The 23,398-nt window shown below is 41.5% G+C and overlaps 1 long non-coding RNA gene across 1 annotated transcript in view; it reads right to left on the reverse strand.

Moving 5' to 3' along the window:
- Positions 1-23,398, reverse strand: part of LOC307226042 — a 117,106-nt gene that overhangs the window by 30,644 nt on the left and 63,064 nt on the right. The window contains exon 2 of the long non-coding RNA XR_013843285.1: positions 1,587-1,703. This is a non-coding gene — a long non-coding RNA (uncharacterized lncRNA). The remainder of the gene's footprint in view (positions 1-1,586; positions 1,704-23,398) is intronic.

The raw sequence follows: 23,398 nt of genomic DNA on the forward strand, positions 1-23,398 counted from the left end.
GGAAGGGTTCCAGCAACTTTGCCAGGACTCTTAAAAAAACCCCCCAGGCAACCTGCACTAACGGAAGAAGCCCCATTCACAGAAACCAAATAATTGCTGATTTGAAAGAGACTCAACCTCAAATAGCAGGGCCGGCTCAATTCCTTTTGGCATCTGAGGCGCACCACAAAATGGTATTTCTGCTGGCCAGGGAAGAAGGGGTGAGTGAAGACATACATTGGAAACAAGGGTGGGAAGAGACCAGTAGTGCCTCTTATTCACCACGAGGCTGCATGGCCGTGGGCTGCTGAGGAGGTGGTAGATCCAGCCTTCAAGCAGTGCGCCTGGGGTCAGCATGTGAGGCTATGGTATCATTAGCTGGGTTGTCTGGATGGAGAGATTGGTGTGGGTGTGAACAAGCTCTGCCTTTTGTCTGGCCAGAATGGAGTCTACCATACAAATCTAATTGCTTCAGCTTCTGGCTCCACCCCTGGCTCCTGGCAGGTTGCTTACAAGGGAACACAGCCCTCAGCTGGCCCTGATATATTGAGTCCAAGCAGGCTTATTCTCAGCTAAATGTGTATAGGATTGCAGACATAGGCACAACAATGACAATGGACACTTATGTCACTATGGGGCTGTGTTCTGCATTTGGTACTCCAGTGCAGTCATTCAAGTACTTGACACATACACACTGCCTCTAGTGTGAGTATGTGTAAGCTTTGCTTGATAGCTACTTCCCTGAGCTTGGCAATCCTAGAAATGGCCACTTTCTTGTGCTATGTTGCAGTTTCCCTGGGCAAGCAACTAAATGGCAAATGCACACGCCTTTCCATTAGTCACCCACTTGCCACATGTTATAGTAATGCTCTCTACTTCTATGACAGGTGAAAAGCAGTAGGGTTTGTTTTGCAGATCATACTGCTTCATTCTTGTTTTTCGTTAATTTTCCCTGCCAGAGAAAGGAATATGTCTGCACTTGGGGACTTCTCAGTATCTTTCCATGTGAACTGGATTTTCTCTCCAATCCCCTTAAGTGCAAGGAGAAGGAAGTAAAGTCATGGGTTATTGCCCTTCTTGGTGAGGCTGGGATATACAGGTAAGGGAACGTTTGCCCTCCAAACCAAAATTTGGATTACCATTCTTTGAAAAGCAAATGAGCAATTATAATGCTGAAGTTTCCATTCCAAATAGGATGGCTGCATGAAATTCCAGGTGGCTGTGGTTAGGTTTACTTTATACCATTTCCGATAAAGATTTAGACATGACTCAGAGTGGCAAATTGAAGCATGCCCATGTAAATCACACTCATATTTGTGGTTTACCCTACCCTTTCATAACTTATTGAATGTTTATTTTGTTTCCATTGCTGGTAGTGATGAGATTACTTAGATCTACTACAGGTATGAATGTCAATGGTGAAAAGATATGACTGAAAGCCATTATTAATAAGACTATCTGGTAAATAGATTTAAACCTGCATGGCAGATATATAAATAGCATTAAAATGTATTCTTGGCAATCACAGAGTTCCTGGCTTTTTATTAGGTATAGTGGAAAAAAGCTCCATGTGTGTTTATTAGAGTTATAGACTAAAATACACCTACGGTCTTTTTCGCTGAATTCCAGAGTCAAATGCTGCAATTCTTCACCTAGTTATTCATGCATAAGTTTTGTTGAAAGTCAATGGACTTGCCGAAGCAGAATTAATAGGAGGATCACACCTTAAAAGAAACACAAAATGAAAAGAATTAGATAATTATAGGTGTGGAAAGACCCATAAGGCAATTTCATCCAACCCTCTGACCCCAGAGAGAATCCTCTACCTGTTAGCTCCACCCTGCTAGATTAACCCATGCAAGCTAGACCAGGGATTCTCAAACCATCTATCCCCAGGCCCCACTTGAGACAGCTGAAAATGACTGAAGCCCACCAGACACAAAATGGTGGTGCAGAGGCCAGGGCCAGATTTAGGTTTGATGAGGCCCTAAGCTACTGAAGGTAATGGGGCCTTTATATGTGCAGTTGTCCTTTGTCAATGTAAAAGGTAAAGGTAAAGGTACCCCTGCCCGTACGGGCCAGTCTTGACAGACTCTGGGGTTGTGCGCCCATCTCACTTAAGAGGCCAGGGGCCAGCGCTGTCCGGAGACACTTCCGGGTCACGTGGCCAGCGTGACATCGCTGCTCTGGCGAGCCAGAGCCGCACACGGAAACGCCGTTTACCTTCCCGCTGGTAAGCGGTCCCTATTTATCTACTTGCACCCGGAGGTGCTTTCGAACTGCTAGGTTGGCAGGCGCTGGGACTGAGCAGCGGGAGTGCACCCCGCCCCAGGGATTCGAACCGCCGACCTTTCGATCGGCAAGTCCTAGGCGCTGAGGCTTTAACCCACAGCGCCACCTGCGTCCCTTTGTCAATGTAGGCACCCTATATAAAGAAATGAGCAAACCAGTGATATTTTAGGGAGCAGGCTAGCAGGCAGGGCCCATTACTTACATCATAGCAGCCTACACAACACAAAACACTGTTGCTGTATGTAGGTTTTATTTTATTTGTTTTTTATCTTATATTTTGGAAATGTACATCCAGATTTTTTTCCTCCAATTTTTTTTGGGACCCCCAAGAGAGTGGGGCCCTAAGCTATAGCTTGTTTAGCTTATACGTAAATCCGGCACTGGCAGAGGCTGAGCCAGACACAAAATGATGGCAGAGGGAGGCAGAGTTTGGCAGTTACTGATATCATTTTCTACTCCTATCTAATCCATCTTTAGAAATTGCTAAATTCTTTGCCACAGAGTTTTCCTTGCGGCAAAAACGGTGACAGTGATAGGGCTGGGCAATATATTGATATACATCGAAACCAGTTTCAAGTCCATATCGATATTGGTTTCATAATTTTTGAACTGGTAATATATTATGACTCATGATGTGTGTGCGCGCGTGCGTACACACAAAAATCACAATGAGGGAAAAACCGTGAAGCCAGCCAATGCCTCTACATAGTTCCATCCTTATTTCAGACATTGTGATATATTGGTAATGTTTAGCTGGTGATATATTGCTGTGTTGAAAACCAGGTATCGCCCATCCCTAGACAGTGAGAAATGGTTTGCCTGGCACAGTTGGGCAAAAACCACCCCAATCATTCATATTCTAGAAGGGCTTATTCCCTGAATTCAGAAAATTCAGAATTCAGACACACATCTCAAGAAAGCATGGAGCATTGTTGTAACCCAACCTGGTGAAGGGTGGTGTAAGAAATCAATAATAATAATAATAATAATAATAATAATAATAATAATAATAAATGCACAACAACTGGCTGCTGCCAGAGCCAGGATGCTGGACTTGATGAATGAACAGGTAAATAAGGAACTTACTAAATACATTTTTAAAAGCCATAAACTGCTGATTTACAAGATGTGATAGATATCCTTGAGTGACATTAGATCAAGTGCCAAATATTGTACCTCATCTTGGCACTGGTATGTGGATGTCCATCATGGAAAATTCAACCTGGCAGTAGATTTTAGTTTATGTATATTCAAATCCTTTAATAAACTGCAAAAGCACTTCACCCATTGGGACTGGGTCTCCCTTTAGTGATCTGTTTCCAGCAGAAAAGATTCTGCAGGGTGTGTAAGGTCTACGGCAATGACCCTGGTGAGTTTATATGATGCTTATTTCTCTCCTTCATTATGCTGATGATTGAGACTGAACTCTTTTAAAGACCACTGGGACATGGGGAGAGGAGGCTTCATTAAGATGCACAATATGCATTCACCAAGAAAGCATACAAGAAAATTGAAATGAAAATGCAAGTTTGTCAGGTTGATGTTTTAACTGGTGGAGATGCTGCTGGCTGAGAATGTTGACCAAGACACTGTTGGTTGACGATGGCTGTCAAGCTGTGTGCCTTGTCCTCAAAGGGTATAACATTCTTTTAGGTTGTGCCTAGAGCACAGACGTGCATTATTGCAGCAATCCAGGGGGTGATATTGCCAGGAGATATTTTCAGGCAGTACATTTTTTGAGGACAGCTCTGTGGTGATAACATTATATGATTTCTTGAGACTATGAGAATGAGAGAAGGAAAACAACTATAGCACACAACATTCTTTGTAAGTGTACAAAAGATTTGCCAAATGTGTGGATGAGAGGTGATATAATAGACATTAAAAAAACCCACAACTTTTGATGAAATCCCTTGCCAAAATTTCAAAGCCTCAGAAGCAGGGAAGAAGACAACATTTGTCAAAATGTGCAAGGGGACAAATTAACTGTTATGAGAATTGAGACGGAGTAAGTAGGTAAAATTCCATGTAATGAAACCAGTGCTGTTTAATTTAGAAATGATTTTGGGTGCTTCCAGATGACCTATATATTGATTTGTTTGCAAAGATATGACAATAATGTTGGCTATTGAATGAGCACATCCTCAGATGTTTGTGGGGTGGTTAGATGATGTTGCACCAAAACAAATGTTAGCTCACACATTTCTCCAACACTTTCCTTGTAATAATGATAATAATAATAATAATAATAATAATAATAATAATAATAATAATAAAAGTTTATTTATATCCTACCCTCCGCAGCCAATGCCGGGCTCAGAGTGGCTAACAACAATAAAAATAGCACAGTTTACATAAAATCACAATCAATTAATTAAAATTGATTCGCTCCTTCCTCCTGGGCCGTGTTCAGAAAGTGGTGGTGGGGGATGAGTGTTCAGACCCTTGGGCCCTCACTTGTGGGGTGCCTCAGGGTTCCGTCCTCTCCCCCATGCTTTTTAACATCTATATGAAGCCGCTGGGAGAGATCATCAGGGGGTTTGGACTGGGTGTCCATCAATATGCAGATGATACCCAGCTCTACCTCTCTTTCAAATCAGAACCAGTGAAGGCAGTGAAGGTCCTGTGTGAGTGCCTGGAGGCGGTTGGAGGATGGATGGCGGCTAATGGATTGAAGTTGAATCCTGACAAGACAGAAGTACTGTTTTGGGGGGACAGGGGGTGGGCTGGTGTGGAGGACTCCCTGGTCCTGAATAGGGTAACTGTGCCCCTGAAGGACCAGGTGCGCAGCCTGGGAGTCATTTTGGACTCACAGCTGTCCATGGAGGCACAGGTCAATTCTGTATCCAGGGCAGCTGTCTACCAAGTCCACCTGGTACGCAGGCTGAGACCCTACCTGCCCGCGGACTGTCTCGCCAGAGTGGTGCATGCTCTAGTTATCTCCCACTTGGACTACTGCAATGCGCTCTACGTGGGGCTACCTTTGAAGGTGACTCGGAAACTACAACTAATCCAGAATGCGGCAGCTAGACTGGTGACTGGGGGTGGCCGCCGAGACTACATAACAACAGTCTTGAAAGACCTACGTTGGCTCCCAGTACATTTCCGAGCACAATTCAAAGTGTTGGTGCTGACCTTTAAAGCCCTAAACGGCCTCGGCCCAGTATACCTGAAGGAGCGTCTCCACCCCCATTGTTCTGCCTGGACGCTGAGGTCCAGCGCCGAGGTCCTTCTGGCGGTTCCCTCATTGCGAGAAGCAACGCTACAGGGAACCAGGCAGAGGGCCTTCTCGGTAGTGGTGCCCGCCCTGTGGAACGCCCTCCCATCAGATGTCAAAACGATAAACAACTACCTGACATTCAGAAGACATCTTAAGGCAGCCCTGTTCAGGGAAGTTTTTAATGTATGATATTTTAGTGTTTTTGGTTTCTATGGAAGCCACCCAGAGTGGCTGGGGAAACCCAGCCAGATGGGCGGGGTACAAATAATAAATTTATTATTATTATTATTATTATTATTATTATTATTATTATTATTAATATTATTATTAAAATACATTCTAAAATCAATTCCGAATCAAATTAATGGCAACCATTGGGCTAGAGTTCTATGAGGATTACAGAAGGAGGGGGTCAAAGGACTGGTGGAACAGCTGTCTTGCAGGCCCTGCGGAAAGACGTCAAGTTTCGGCTGCCTCATCTAAAAAATGGATAACATAGAGCTGGAGACTGTGCAGACAAAATATGCTTTTAAAAACAAGGACTGTATAATTGTATAGCATTGTATAGCTTTTAATAGGCACCTAATTCCACCCACCCACCCCAATAAATACGATTTCTGACTCTTCTCGGCAGTGTCCCTCTAGGGGATAATCCCTCTGGGTCTGTTCAAGGTAGGGGGAAGAACCATCCATACTTAACATATGCTAATTCATCACTACAAGATGTGATAATGGCCACTAACTCAGTTTTAGATACCTTTTTAAAAGGGACTAGATAGATTTGTGAAAGATAGTTCTGTTGATGACTTTTAGTCATAATGACTAGTCAAATCTCTATATTCAAAAGTACCAGTTGGTGGGGCGGGAGGGAATAATAGTAATTATTCAAAATATAACAGTCATGAAGAACTAGGAAATTAAAACTAATAACTAATTATGTGGGAACCCCACAGAATATGGTTGCTTGTGGTTGGCTACTGTGAGAACAAAATATTGGATTAAATAGGCCACTGGCCTGATCCGGCAGCTCTAAATGTTCATTTGTGAGAGTGAAACAGGCCCACTGCAACAAAGATACACAGTGCTATTTTTTTAAAAAAAAATACGTATCAGGCAGAAAAAAATCTGGAAGGTGATCACAAATATGTCTTTTCCCAGCAGCCTTTGAGATTGTCTGATCTTGATGTCACCTCTTCAGAATTCGTTGATGGCATGGAATCTCTCAAAACAAATGAACCAATCAAAGTAAGGTATTTTGTGAGCAATGGGGGAGGGGGTACCATGCTACCAGGAGGAAGGCTTTGATGAGCATCTTAGCTTGTCATACTTATAGCCATTTTAGTATATATGGAATATATATTTGTATGGGCTGAGAGTGCCTTGAGTAATGTCTGAAGTGCCCATCACCACCATTAAGCTGTCTCCTGATTAATGGTCAGCCTGCAGCAAAATAAATACCGAAGTGTCAAAACAAGCAAAAAAGAAAGAAAAAAAAAAGTCCCTGCAATCTGTCCTGGGTGATATATGGACAGCAACATACATGCCCTGCTTATATGAATGAACATGCCTACTTACTGAGTTTGATCTCCCCAAATATTTCTAAATCTTCTGCCCAAATGATGGTTAGTTAAAGCCGAACAGATTTTTATGTAGTCTCAAACTGCAGAGCCTATTGAAAACTCATTATCTTCAAATAGGATTACACTCTCTTAATATGAGAGCATGCACATTAGAATATCTCATAAAAATCAAAAGTTCCAATTTGCTCACCATATATAAATCCAATTCAAAATATTTCCATAACATACATCCTGCTAGATGTTGCACTATTTGTATGTCACTCTAGAATGGATTAATGCCATGACAGTCTAGCCTGAGTTTTCCTGCATTTGGTGTTTTTAAACAGTTTATATTTGTTATCATATCAAAGACAGGCTTGCAGTTTTCAAAAGGAAGAAGAGAACACAGCGCCCAAGGCTCTTCCAGCATTACATTTCTTATTCCATTTTATCTTTCTTGGTTTTGACTAATGTCAGTAACAGCTACTGGTAATAAACTGCTTGTTACAGCTTGCTCTTGCCTTCAAGCAGTGGCTTTGATACATTGTCAGCCAATTGGAAGCATTTCCTGATTACATTTCCAAATTGCTTGTTTATTGATCGAAAGTTAATAAAGCAAAAGACAACTTTATGGGCTTAAATTAAATGAAGGTTTCCTTTGATGTTCAAATTATCCAATCAACCGATGTGCAGTGAAATGTAAGCATTTGAAAGTTGTATCTGGAAAGGAAGAAATGTGCTAGATAAAGGGATTCTAGCAAAGGCATTGTATTGAAGGGCTAATGAAAAATAGTCTTCAGTTACTAGATAGATATTTCACTCATTTTCAGTCTAGGAGGGAACTGTGGATTTTTTAAAAGCAGAAAAAATGCAAAATGCACATGTAATTTGACTAATTATGATTCCTGCATCTTTGGTTAGCAGTCATAAATAAAAATGTTCTCAAACAAAACCCTGCCAGACTAATGTGCTAATGACCATTTAGTTAATCCAGATAAGTAAGCCAGGTGATGAGAGGAACACACCAAAGAGAGGTGCCCCCTCACACTGCCTCACAGGGGCCTGGGACTTGTCTGACCATTCCCAACAGCAAGTGCTGGTGGACTGGCTGGCTGGGCTCCCTCGCCTGCTTGCTTGCTTACGCCAAGGCTGTCTCAGCTCCTGGCAACTAGCACCCCCTGGCCAGCCCCAGAGGCACCATTCATCCGTGGAGCTTGTGGCCAGGGCTGCAACAAACAGCTATGCAAGCCTTTGGGAGGCAGAGATGCGAGAGGGCATCAGATGAGGGAGGGAAGGAAAGAGGGACAGAGGCCAGTGCTGCCCGCGGCACCCCTGACCATCATTCAAGGCACCCAGGTGTGCCACAGCACACTGGTTGAAAACCACTGCTTTAAGTGGTTATAAGCACGCTAGGTTGCAGCTTTGTAGTGGTCATTTAGGCTGTGATCCTGAGCACGCATAAGTGGGAGTAAGTCCCATTGAACTCAATTGGATTTACTTCTGAGCAAGCAGGGGTGTACTGTTAGTGAATTCATTTTTTTAAAAAAGTTGGAATTCAGCTGAATTTGTGTGAGAGCCATCAGTTGTTAGAACCCAAGTGAGATGAACAAAATAGAGGTGTAGCAAATAGCAAGGTATGTATTGTGAAAACTCTGCCCAGTGAAGTGTAACTTTACCTACCAACAACTCTTTGCTGTGGGTAAAACTGTGTGTCATGGGTTCAAAACTACTGGGTGGATTCAACTAATTGGTCCTTCCAGCAGAAGCCCATGCAAGACAGGAAAGCAGAAATGTTTGTGCTTACAAAGAGATCTCCTTACATCTGGAGTTAGGGTTTGGCAGAGTGCCCAAGGCTGGGTCCAGGAGAATGGCCCAATAATTATGGGATGCATGAAGGGGACCAGGGTTATGCATGCCTTCCTGTATAGCATGGTCTATTTTCTATCTTGACATTGTGATGTCAACTGTGTGGCTGAAAAGTAAGCCTCAGCTATACATAATTTAATGTCACCTGTACATTAAAAAGACTGAACATGGCTCGAATTGCATTTCTAGAATCACACTTCTTCAAAGACCTTATTTTCAGTATCAGTTAAATGTTTTGCAACAGTATACTGTATATACACATTATATACATTTAGGGCACAAGCTGCAGTGGGTTATGTTTTACTGAAAGCTGGACAAATAAGAGTGACAGGTTTGATGTGGCACCTATTCTATAGCTCAGTCTAAAAGCAAAATATTAGCAGCTTAATGCTGTGATTTAAATGCATATGACGAGGATAATCTTAGAACATACACTTTCTCGGAAAGTGTATAATTATGCCAAAGCTGAATACATTATGTGTTTTCTCGGCTTTATCCTCCACAGGAGCGCACAGTTCAGACAAAAGGGGCAAGACTGACCAGAGAATAAAAGTATACAGCTTCAGGTAATTTTCCTAAATTCACTACTAATGGAACATTTAGAATATATGCCAAAATCATAAGAGCAAAATCTGCTGGATGGCAGGCTAGCAAAAGTACGTTCTTGCTATGCTCCTGTTGCTTTTATGGATTTAGCAAAGAAAATGCTTTGTATGTTACTTTCATGCCTTCCTTGCAAGCCATGTTATGTACATGAGTCTGTTTGGGTGTGTGCATATAGAATAGTAGAATTGTAGAGTTGAAAGTGACTCCGAGGGTCTTTTAGTCCAACCCCTACAATGCATGAATCTCAACTAAAGCATCCATGACAGATAGCCACCCAACCTCTGCTTAAAAACCTCCAAGGAAGGAGAGCCTACTACATCTGTTCCACTGTTGAACAGCTCTTACTGTCAGAAAGTTCTTCCTGATGTTTGCTCAGAATCTCCTTTCCCAGCTCTCCGTGGTTAGTGGTAACAATTCTACATGAGTTTGTCCACCTGTCTACGTTTTCAGGAATTTATTTGTATGAAATGGCCCTTACCACTTGTCTCAGTGATTTAGCAACTAAAGATACAAATAAGAAAACCATGCTGCGGGCCCAGGCACAGTGACCTCAAGGCCACTCAAGTCCAGGGTGCAGGAAGCAGTAAAAATGACATAACATCATGGGATTGAAATGACCACTACTTTATCGATTACAGATAGGCATTGCGTATGTATCCTGAATCAACCAACCTAATTGCTGGTTGATTACTTCATCAGAGTTGATCCTGGGTTAAGGATCCTCCCAGGATGCACAACAAATACAGCAATCCCTCCAGGATGCCATTTGGGGAGTTCTATAGCCTATTAGCCCCCAGCTGAGCATTCAGACAGAGACCTTCCCCCTGTACTCCTTTTACCGGGGCACCCTGATAACTGGATCATGAAGGGGGGGGTTAGGGATCCTTCTGATTCCCCTTGTTTAGACTAAGGATCTGGCCCAATGCTGAATTCCACCAGCAAGTTGTGACAGTAGCTATGAAGTAGGCAAAACTCACAGACAGGCCCAACTGGTCTGTAGGCAATTCCTCCCTGGCCCTGAATACGGTGACCAATCAATTCCATGCACAGGAACAAAACACGCAGGGTGGGTATTTTGCTGACTGTGGTGCTGACTTCAAGTTCAGTCAGTTAAATGAGTTGGAGGTAGATGTCTGCCCTACATCTTACCTTCTTTTATTGGCCATGATTGGCCCATTTAATTCAAATTGCTGCAGAGTGCCAACAATCCCTGCCACCAGCTGAGGCTGATGACTCCGTCAGCCAGTTGCACAGGAAAGGATTTTGGCTCTCCATAGCTGTACCAGGCTGCAACAGCTGCCGCCAAAATGATAAGTGGTATTTAGAAGAAATTTTTGTGCTGGAATTGACACAGGAATAGGGAGACAGAAGAAATTTGATTTCGCTTGCATTTTAATGAGGAATGAGGACTGTCCCCTAGTCACACTTCAAAATTTGCACTTCTGTGAATTTTGTGATGTAGTTATACATCTAAACAATGTATACAAAAAAATAATAATCTGTTGTTCCCAGTTCTTAGACATGAAAGCAACTCTTGAAATAGTTTTGTTGAATCAGGCTCAGTCTGATCAAAGTTTCAACTTAAACTGTTTGTCCTTTTGATGTAAGTTCATGCAATGTCCACATATACCCTGAAGTAAAACATAGCTAACAAGTCAATCCTAGGCTTAAACCAGGGAGGGTGGTAATCCTTTGAATGCTATTACAGTATTTGTCACAGAACATGCTAAGCAGACTTACCATTTCCTCTATATACCAGGGTTGGAGAACCTGTGGGCTTCCAGATATTGTTGGACTGCTGCGCCCATCAGCCCCAGCCAGGATGGTCAATAGTCAAGGATGGTGGAAACTGTGGTCCAGCAACATATGGAGGACACCAGATTGGCTACCATTTCTAAAAAGTCTTCCTGGTGTACTGTATCAGCCTCTCTCCTTTAAATGACTAGGCAGACAAAGCAGGCACTATTGCACTAGTGTCTGAAAGACATCTGATTGTCCATTGTGGGAACAGGATCTTGAGACTTTTGTTTGATCCAGCAGGGCTCTTCTTTTGTTTTTATGTTCTCTAAAGAGCGTGAGATTCTTAAGCAAATGGAAATTAAGCACCTTAGCTGAAATGGGACCAATATACACCAAGTAGAAATTTCAGGGACTTTACCAATTTACCATTTTTTTCTAAGTCATATATTTTCACAAACTAAGCTACCGATCTAAGCATTTTAGATACTGCTTATGCTGTTCCCTCCCCCTCCCCAACACATTCTTTTTCAAACAGCAGATTAAAGCATTCAGTCCAGAAGCAATTTTTCATGTCAAAATCTCTGTTAATTGACTTACTGAATATGGGTATGAGGCATGAGCCTTTTTTTTTTTTTACTTAATTGAGCCCTAAGCACCCATTTTTAAAATAAAAAGTAAATATCCCCCGTGACTGTTTAGCTACCAAATAGCATTATTGTTAATAATTTCATAGTGGCAGCTCCGCAATTAAAGAAGACACGCCCGTCTTTCTTCGTGAAACTGTAGGTATGTTTTGCATGCCATTAGCTGCGCTAAATTGCCATGGCCTTGCTGTTACCTTATGCAGCTTTGGAAATAATAATCAGCCATCCTTAACGCAAATTTTCTCTACCTGTTCTCCGCCACCTTCTTGGGTCATTTTAAGTGGGCAAAAGCCCTCATTGGGAACATTAGCTTTGTAACGTTTGGACTTTCTTTTCTAATTGGTAGTGCTGTGCTGAAGAATTTTTCTGTGTTTTTTCCAGTCATTCTTCATCAATGAATGAAAAAAGAAAATTATATATTCAATTATCAGGGAGGGAGGGGGAAATGATGGCAAAATCCTTGTGGGTAGGGTATTGGGTCTTCTGTTTACCTTTTGAGGGGTTTTGTAAGTGTCCTCTTTTTCATTCTACAAATCAGCTCTCTGGTGGGCAGCTTTCTGCAGGTTTGCCAGAGCTTCCTGAAAACCATATGATGTCTTCAGAGTGGCTTTCCTAGAAGCACAGGAAGCAAGGGAGGCTATCTAACATGCTCTTGATAGCTGTTGATTGCCACTCTTTTTTCAATGAACTGAAGTTTTGTTTTGTTTTTAACTTTAAAAGAAATCAAGGTGACGCAAACCAAAACCAGTAAGCCAATCTTTGCAATGCATAGCTGAACTATGGAACTCACTCCTACAGTAAGAAGTGATGGCCATCGACTTGGATAGCTTTAAAAGATTATTGGCCAAATTAATGAATGATAAGGAATGACTACTAGCCATGATGACTATGCTCTGCCTCCACAGTTAGCAATGCTTCTGAAAACCAGTTGTTGGAAATCACAGCTGGGGAGAATTGCTGCTGTGCTCAGGCCCTACTGATTCAGCATTCTGAGCATGCTCAGTCTTCATTGGGCTTTTTTTGAGATTCCCCTTTTAGAGTTTTTTCTAAGGCTTTGTTGTAATTCTGCAAACCCTGTGGTATGTGGGGTGACCTAGGCAGAGCAGTGTTGTTCACCAAGCTTCCAAGTGCCATGTATTGCAAATGGTTACCAAAAGGGGAGGGCCAAAGCAGCAGAGAGCTGGCACGGTGTAGGTGTGGTGGTTGGGCCATCAGGTTTGCTCTGTTGCTGAGCCCACACTATGCCCAGCTCCCCTAAGCCTGCTGACACCTCCCTCTTATAGATATGGATGGAACTATTTTGGTTGCATAAGAATCTGAACTCTCAACTGAACTTCACAAATATTAGTTTATACAATGTCTGGGTTTTTTGCTTTCATTTTTCTCTGTCTTGCCCCAAGCCTTTAGGATAGGATGGAGTGGATCCAGAAAAAAATTGAATTCAACAACTTGTCCTTTGAAATAGTAGAATAATAATGTTAATAAGCATGCCAAAGGCCATCTCGTTAAACCATCTAGAATGAAGCCATTTCAGTATAATCTATTCCTTTTCTCAACTCATCCAGTAGGAAATTGGTGGGTTAAAAAAAACACTTCTTTTTTATATTATTATAAACCAGTATTATTTTAAAGCAATATAAACCTATTGCTATTTACATTTCTCTGGTAAATCAAATTTTTATTGTCATCTTTACTGCTTTTTGTATACCACAGATTAGTATTAAATATGTTTATATCTTAATTATTTACCATTTTAAAAACCTTTTTATTTACATGAAACTGTTTAAAAATGGCAAATTATGTCTATTTTTCCAGCCAGTAAAGTTAATAATGATGAACAAAATCTTCACTTTTAACTGCAAGTCAAATGTGCATCATAGTCAAGACTGTAGCTATGTTTAATTTTAAAACAAGTGAAATACCAGAGGCAGTTTGAAATTCAGACCATTAATTGGATTCCAATTTTGTTTAATTTTAGCGACAGTAAACTGGTGACAGAAGCTATTGCATGCAACATTAACCTTTCGCCTCTTACATAACAAACTCGCCCAGGGTCTCCACTTGAAGGTATTTCCAATTACAGTATTGTCAATATAACTTTGCCAGGCTAGGCCACACACAATACTGTATTCTCTCTGTGTGTATATATCTCTCTATATATAGATAGAAGGGAGTATTCTGATGGCTGACCCATGCTGGCTAGAAATCTTTCATTGCTTCTTTATGCCATATCTAAAAATTATTCTTACAAAACAATTCACTAGCAGTGGTGAAGTTGGGTAAATTTAAACCCTACGCTGAATGGTCATGCTGTTGTCTATCTGTTCCCCATGTTTATATGGTAATACGTATTACATTACTTTCTTTGGTATGAGGTGAGTCTGTTGGCTGCATTCAGGTAGCTTCCACATGAATAACAGCTGTTATGTGTGTAGGCTCTTCTGCCCATTGATGAAGCCGTAGAATCACATGCCCAATGAAATCCTAGTGAGTTAGCAATATCTACCTTCATCAGCTCTTGCTGGCCCTCAATGAAGATTGGATGTGAGTTAATTTCAAGTCAGAAAAAGAAAAAATGACCTGTGGTCAGGCATTAACACAGGGTTCTGCGACCTCGGAGGACTGACTGGTCACTTCAGTCTCACATTCACGGTAGCTCTGTACAGATTGCCAAAATGGGTAGTAAAATGCATGCAGAGTGGTGATAAAGGAAATCAGGATTGTACCTCCTGGCAGTGTCCCCAACCTTTATGTGTTGACTGTAACTTCTGTATAGAGGTTTGCTCATGTCTATGCCAATGGGCTTAGCCTCTGAGCTATATATGGATATAATGTACAGAGTCTACATGCATTATGGGGGCTGGGGTTGCGATCATAGGCCTCTCTGTAATATTTGTGTTCAGTGCATGGAGGGAGAGCCAAGCAGCCCAATTTCTGTATCCATGCAAACCTATCTCCCCATTGTGACCATCTGTACAGTTATTAATGAGCACATTTGAAGATTTAGGGATAGGGTGTTCCTGGAGCTTAGCCCCACATTTAGTTCGGCTTTCAATTCATTTTAATTACAGACTGAAACATGTACATATGCTTTATAACATATTGTTAATCTATCAGAAGCCTCTGTAGCAGGATCAACTATAAATTTAAATGGGTAAATAATGAGTTGAAATAAAATAAATTATGCATTGAACTTTTCCTTTATACCTGGATTTTTGGATAATCGGCTATGAAAATGCAAAGTATGCCTGTTAAATATACACACTTTGCTGAAGAATGTGCAAGTTTTACCATAAAATACCATAAAATGAAAAAGCATTGCCTTCTTCAGAGAATGAAGACACAACATAATTAATAACAATAAATTGTAAAGAGAACATTCTGTGTTGTTGCTGTTGTTGTTTTAAGAATGTTATGAGGGGAACTGTTGTACTTAACACACACTGCCCAGGCTTCAATTAGATTTTATGGTTTGGGGATGTCAGATTATTCAGGGTTATTAAAAAGGTTCATACTGATCCTAGCCATTGTTTCCTTTCTCCCACCCCCACCCTTCTCTAGATTTCTTCATGGCGCCTCTGCTTTTCGACTCAAATTGTAGAACACAAGCAACATCATTTGCTGCTGCTCCATATGTTTGTAGTACACGTCTGTTAACCTTAGGCACATAAGCGTGCTCCATACTGGCACAAACAGAGAGGTTTGTCAGAGGCTAATTGACAGTATCGTTGCAACAAATCAGCCTTAACAGCAAACACACGTGATTTAAGCTCTGGCATTTCTGCACTTTGATAAGAGACATATTCAGGCTCTCGATTATGATGGATGTGCCCAACAGGGATAAATTACCTCTCTCCACAGCATGACTGTGCTTCCGAGACAGATGCTTTGCCTTGTGTACTTTTATCTTTGGCTATACCAGCTAGTATCATAACAGAACAAATATTCATGTCTTCTTGCCATATACAAAGCAAGATGTTTCACCCTAATCTCTTTTCCCACTGATCAAGGAGCCATTGGACTAAAGCCTAAATTTGTGGGCAGGGGCACAGCTGACTTCATTCATCTTCATAGAAAGTGGTCTTATATTGAGTCAGACCCTTGGCACATCTGACTCAGGATGGCCTATGGGATGATGCTCACTGGCAGTGGCTCTTTGAGGTTTCAGACTGGAGCCTTTTCTAGTTCCGTCAGGAGATGCCAGGAACCTGACCCAGGAGTACTGTCTGCATGCCCATAGAATCATAGAATTGTAAGCTCTATGGGAAAATATGCTTGTTGTTTTTGTCCATGGAGTTTTCTTGGCAGAGATACTGGAGTAGCTTGTCGGTTCCTGTTCCATGCTTAGTCAAAACTTCCACTATGACCTGTCTTGGGTGGCCCTGCACAACATAGCTCATAGCTTCTCTGAGTTATTCAAGCCCCTTCACCACGACAAGGCAGTGATCCATGAAGGAGAAAGACCCTGATGCTGGGAAAGATTGAGGGCACAAGGAGAAGGGGACGACAGAGGACGAGATGGTTGGACAGTGTTCTCGAAGCTACTAACATGAGTTTGACCAAACTGCAGGAGGCAGTGGAAGACAGGAGCCATGGGGCTCACAAAGAGTTGGACACAACTAAATGACTAAACAACAACAAAGGGAAAATATGGTGTGTATGTGTGTGTTTTCAAGCTGAAATACTCTCTCAAGGACAAATGAGTGTGATCAGAAGTCATCCCATCTCTGCTGACCCACAACCAAAGTGGGTCAAATGTGGCTTATACAACCCAAAACAAGTAAAATGTGGGTTGATTTATTTTTACAATATTCAATGTGGATCTTCAGTAGTTTCACTTTCACATCTATGCCTCCTACTTCATTTTGGAATGATCCACTATAAATGTGTCCCTTATGTTGTTGATTATGTAAGCCAGGAGTGGAGAACAGGAGTGGGTAACCTTTAGGGGACTACACACCAGTGGTGAGTAGGGTCAGATGTGAGCCACAGGTGTGACTCTTATCTAGGTACAGTTGGCTACACTCCAGACATGCGAAAACAAACAAAAAGAACTTGGAGGTTTCTACATGCCTATTTTTCTCCACCCAAGCAAGCAAGAAGCATGATGAGAGATCAAGAACACAACACAACCAGGTGAAAATACTCAAGGAGAGTGGAGAGAAGGACTAGTGGGAAGTGTCCCAAGGGCCAGATAGAGAGGCTGGAAACGGCACATCTAGCTTTCAGCTCAGAGGTTCCTCATGCTTGATCTAGGGTCTCCTCAGTGGTTGTTTAGCTGTGGTAACAAACATGTAGTGATAGAAATCACACATATACAGACCATGTGTGTTTGACAATATCATGTAGTTACAAACAGAAGTGTATGTTCTAGTTTAGGCAACTAACCACATAAACACCAGTCACATACTGAATATATGATTTCACAGATGACCAGGATTAAAACCGAGATGGCAGCTGTGTCTCCTGCAAATTACAGTAGAATTTTCCAGAAAACGGTCAAACTTCATATTGTTTTATTACTCAGAGTTGTTGTGAGATTAAAACAGAAAGGAGGAGAGCCTTGAGCTCCTTAGAGAAAAGGTGGGATGTAACTGTAATGATAGATAGATAGATGATAGATTAGATAGATAGATAGATAGATAGATAGATAGATAGATACAGATGCATTACTGGGCTGCTTTTGTAATAAGAGCTCCCATTTCATATTTCAGTATATTGACACAATCAGTGGTTGTTTTTTTAAGTCCTGGACTATATGAAATGGGAGCCAACCCAGCAGTGGAATATTCTGCAATCTTTGTGCCAAGATTAACCAGGCATAATGAAAGTTTTCATTTCTTTTGTTTTCAATGACATGTCCAGAGAAGCTGATTAGTGTAGGAATGTTATCCCTGGACATCACCCTACTTGCTGCACCACCATGGAGAATAACATGATCCTGTATAATCTGACATTGTTGAGCAAAGTTCCACACACACTCCAGCTGGGAACATGTGTTCAGTTGTTTATTAGCAACAGGTGCCTCGTGCTCCTGTTTTTCCAGGCTGTTTGCTCAAAGATGATTTCATTTATTGGCTAGCAACCTGATTCCACTTAATGGAGCTTTAATTTTAAATGCTTTTTTGGGTCTAGCAGTCTTAAAATGTGCATCAGTCTTTAGTTCAAGCCTTCAGTGCAGTTCATGTCACATTCTTCTATCAGAAGCTGGGGCAGGGGAAGAGTTAAAAGACAACCACAAATAGGACGCATTGTCATGGCCTACGGAGTTAGAGTGATCCAAACCCCTGATCTGCCACAATGAACAGGGTCTCCCTCTGCCCAACCAAGCTCTGCTGGCCTCCATCAGTGAGATATGTTCCAATGTGTCCACTCAAAGGGCAGGTGAGCAGAAGCTACGGATAGTGTTAGCTAGTGTAACCCACCCTCAAAAAAAACCCTGGGCATTTCATGGGTGGGAAGGGGGTGTATTTGGGCTACTATAGAATTGGCTCAGGATTTATCATAAATAAATATTTGGGACTTCTATTTATTTATTTAAATTTATTTACCGCCCTATGCCCAGAGCTCTCAGGGTGGTTGACAGAACTTACTACTAGTAGTAATAATAATAATTTTAAAGGATGTGCAAATAGAGTTGCTGAACAAGACTTATAGTCCAGGGTTTCCCATACTTGAGTCTCCAGCTGTTTCTGGATTACAACTCCCTTCACCCCTAGCTAACAGGACCAGTGGTCAGGGATGATGGTAACTGTAGTCCAAAAACAGCTGGAGACTCAAGGGTGGGAAAGCCAAATATAGTCCAAGGGTGGGTTACCTATGGCCTTCTTGATGTTGCTGGATGGTATTTATCATCATCAATGGCCATTTGCCATGCTGGCTGAGACGGGTAGGAACCAGAAGTCCAAGAGCAGCAACAGTGAGTAGGCCATGGGAATTGGAGAGCTATGTTCCCTTGGACAATAGCTGAGCAGCTTCTTGTGTTATGTGGAAGCATGAGTCCTACCACACAAAAGCTCTATGGAACTCTTGCACACTCTTGCATTTGTGGAAGAGCACTGGAGTCTTTTCCTTTTGGCCACATGTTGTGAATCCAACCCAATGTAAACAACCACCAGCTATTATTTGTCCATAGGATCTGGTGACCAGAAATGGGTTATCACTGTATATGGAGGAAGAGGAGGAGGAAGAGAATCTACTCTGAATAATATCCACAATATTGCTCTAGATAGATTTTGAACTATGGCAATGTGCTGTGGGTGGGACAGGTCTGATATGCACCTGGTGTCTCCTAGCAACTACTTGCTTCCACATTCCAGCCAGCAGAAGTCACAGCTGCTACACACCTGCATTTGTGTAGGCGGAGGTGCCGTCCTGACTGAAGTAACTAGGAAACGTCTGGGGTGCATAAGAGCTCTGGGTCAGGGTGACAAACACTTGGAGCCTATTAATTTTGCTTAGAGGCACATCTACTTGAGAACCATTGAACCAAGTAAACATGTTTAGGATTGTATCAAAATCCTATACATGAGTTCACTGGGGCTTACTCTCCGGTAGGTGGATATAGGAGTGCAGTTTTCATTTTCATTTCCTCCCATTTTAATTTGGTAGGTGGAGTTATAATAATATTAAAAAAATACTTTGTGGAAGAGACAGTAGTACCCGCCACCCCCGTTTTCAAAGCCCTTCTTATTGGTGGGAGAATGCAACATCACCCAGATTAAGCTCTGGTATATAGTTGGGTGGAGAAATACTTGGAAGGCAGAGATGTGAAACAATTATAGCTTTAGTTATTGCCTTGGTCATAGCACATTTTAATGACACCCCCCCCACACACACACACCAAACTGGAAGAAGCTCAGCAAAATTCTAATTTCATTAATAAATAATTAACTGTGTATTATTTCAATAAATACAAGAATGTTTATACAGTAAAGAGTACAAATGTTTTGTGCATACATGCTGACCTACTTCTCTCAGTCCTCCTTGGCTTTTCCCAAAGAATTGTTTTTAAAAATTAATAACGTCAAAACATTTCTGTTTATAACATCTTATCAATAGCTGTTAAATCTATAAAATAATTCAATCGTCTGCCTTAGGAATGTTTAATCAAGCTTGATATTTGCTTTAAATTAGCACTGTCAAATGTACATTTTGCAAAATCTCCCAAATCATGAAAGATTTATCATTCAAAATATATTTGGATTATTCTCCAGCTAATCATCAAGATAAAAAAAGAACCCCAGCAGTACAGTTAAGTGGAACAATTAACTGGATTTAAAAATGATAATTTTCATATGTTATTCAACAGAGTAGGAAGAAGCTACTTCATTTTTGGGATATATTAGGAACATAATCTAAAGAACATCAGGAGATTATTTCTTTGGGGCCATTCCAGATAATCAGTTCTTAATATGATAAACACATGCTAACTTGTCATTTATGGGGTAAGATTTAAATATCACCTCTCAAGAAAATGCCCATTTTGCTGCTGGTCAAAGGCCATGTTTCTGTCAGCTATCTCTTCCACTACTATTTTGAATGCTTTATGGAATGTGGTGATGGGACCTATTGGACAGTGTCTGTGACATCAATAATGATAAGTAATCTACTTCTGTGTCCCATGCATGCACCCTTATGAATGCTCCCTGGTTGGCTGTTGCTATACAACACTAGCCCTGTGTATGTGTTATGTGTGTGTGTGTGTGTGTGTGTGTGTGTGTGTGTGTGTTTAAGCCAAGCAATGTCCCTTAGGAATGTTTTATAATTGTTGGAAGCTGCCCAGAGTGGCAGGGGCAACCCAATCAGATGGGCAGGGTGTAAGAAATAATTTATGTTGTTGGTGGTGCTGGTGGTGGTAGAAGAGGGGTGGGCAGGCCTCCACTCCTGTATCTTTATCATTACTTCAAGGAAAAGCACTTTTCATATTTCAATTACAACTCTAACACTGGAAATAAAAAAGCAAGGCTAACAATCCTAAGCATGCTTACTTAGAAGGTAACTCCATCAAATTCAATAGGATGTTAATATGATATATGCCATTCATTTCCTTCAGAAATCTAACGTGTGAGAAAATCTGACATTGCTAGAAATGCACTTTGTACGCTCCTCCTCCCAAAGCTGTTGTTAAACTTTCTCAGCCTCAAACTACACAGGACATTAATCATGTGCACTTGTTTTCCCTTTTCAACTTTCCCTTTTGAACTCAAGCATTCACCCACATCTCTGATGAGGAACTGGGAGAGGATCGTTCCTTTCTTCTCCTCTGATTTTCTATCTCCATTTGACACTTCCCAAGCTGCTTTTGGCCTTATGGAGAGAAATGATATGGCTCTGCAGCTTTGTTGTCAAGTTGGCTGGAAAACCCCCTCTTTCTTCAATCCTTTTTCACCAGCGAGCTGGACTTTCCAGCTCCGGGAAATGTGGTGTAGAGTCCAAAATATATTCTGGGAAAGAGGTGGGTGTAAACAGCTTGCACATGAACATTTAATATTGTTACATTTCTATTGTAAACTGATTCTTGTTGGAGGATTAAATATTGTTCCTATCACGCCCAAGGCTTACTAAGAAGAGGAGCAGGAAAAGGGAGAGTCGTACTAAAGAAACAGGCCCATGTCCTCCAGATGTACAGAAAGGAGGTTTATGGCATTCAGATTTTCAGAAGGGGAAAACCAGATCTTCACAATATTACGACATATCTTTTGCACACGTTTCTTATGTGAAACTGATCAAACTCACTACTCCTGCAGTACATTGCTCTCTACTCAGTGTTGTGTTTCCTTGGTGGAAGCTATATGATGGATGGCTGAGCTGTAAAGAGGGATGTGCTATGGCCAGGGTTTATGGCTTCTCGGTCAGTGGCGGCGACACTGAGGTGCATTTGGCAGTGCAGGACAGCACTTTCAATTTCGTATCAAGTAACAAAATGGGATGTGCAGTCCCATCATAATATTTACTTTTGGTGTGCCTGTCTATACTTTTGGTGTGCCTTGTTTCACACACCTCATATACTTCTGTCCTTCTTGGTTAAATAAATTCTCTGACTTTTATCCTGCATTCTTTCTATGAAAGGTCAACTTTTAAAGGAGGGTCTTTGGGTTCGGAGCAGCGAATTGAACAGTCTATCATTTTCCTGCAGGTTTTCTCACACGTTGTGGGGAAATGTGAAATGGATACGCAAGTGGGAGTACATTTGCAGTTCTTTTGTTTCACCACCCAGGTTTCCCCCTCCCCTCCAGCATCAAGGCTGGCGGGAGAAGAAGGGTTATACACATTTCAAACTATGAAGACAAATCTAATTTGCACATTTAACTCAAATGAACAATTGAATAGGTTTGATCCAGACTTGGTCATACTTACAGTAGACCCATTGAAATAAATGAGATTTAAATCAATCCGGATTTAAACCTAGGCATGCATCAGTGCACAGTTAGATAAATCAGTTTCAGGTTACATCTGTTGAACATATGGCATTTATTCTACAATTGTTAGTCCCAAATAACTAACTCACAAATGTGGAAAATTTGGAGTCAGAATTGGATTCCATCAGTGATTAATGATAAAAAGGGTAGGAGCCTATGATGTTTGGAAAACATAATGCATGTGGATGTCCTTTCACTTGACCAACATATTTCCAGGCTTATCTCCACACTTAGGGGTGAGGTGGGACTTGAGACATGTGTCTGTTTTTAATAGCTAGTTTTTTCAGGTTTAGCAAAAAAGAGTGAAAGTCGCACAGATGGTCTCTAGACTGCATGTGACCCATAGAAAGTCATGGCAAACATTGGGGGGGTGTTTTAAGAGGAGGGTGGTTTGTGTTGTATGACAGTTGTGGTGGATTAACTAGCACAAGATGGTATAGGGTGCATGATGATAGTATTTCTGGTGCCTTCTGCTTTCTTTAATGTTGATAAAATCACTAATGAGCTGTGGACTACCAGGGAGAGCAGAGCAGACTTGGTGTGCCTTTGGGCATCTTGATAACAGGCTTAGGTTCCTTTTCTTGTGGTTTGTTTTTAAAGCATGTGGTTAGAGGGGCTACCATTAAACGGTGATGGAAAAGGAGAGCCGTGATGTGTATAGTTCTGATGTGTATCTCCACCCACATTGTCAAGCCCGGACACTGAGATCCAGCTCCAATGGCCTTCTGGTGGTTCCCTCACTGCAAGAAGTGAGGTTGCAGAGAACCAGGCAGAGGACCCTTTCAGTAGTTGCATCCGCCCTGTGGAACGCCCTCCCAGCAGATGTCAAACAGATAAACAGCTATGTGATTTTTAAAGGACATATGAAGGCAGCCCTGTTTACTATTTTGAGAGCTGCCCAGAGTGGTTGGAGCAACCCAATACCGTGCCAGCTTTATACTCAACAATTCTGCTATTCCAATAAAAACAATATTTCTGAATGTACATTTTTTTATAAGAATTAACTCTGTTCCAGACAAAATACACCCCCATAGTCTTCAAATAAAAGCATTATAATGCAATCATTTTCCT

This window comes from Podarcis cretensis (assembly GCF_951804945.1).
Source record: "Podarcis cretensis genome assembly, chromosome: 10".
Taxonomy (NCBI): Eukaryota; Metazoa; Chordata; class Lepidosauria; order Squamata; family Lacertidae; genus Podarcis; species Podarcis cretensis.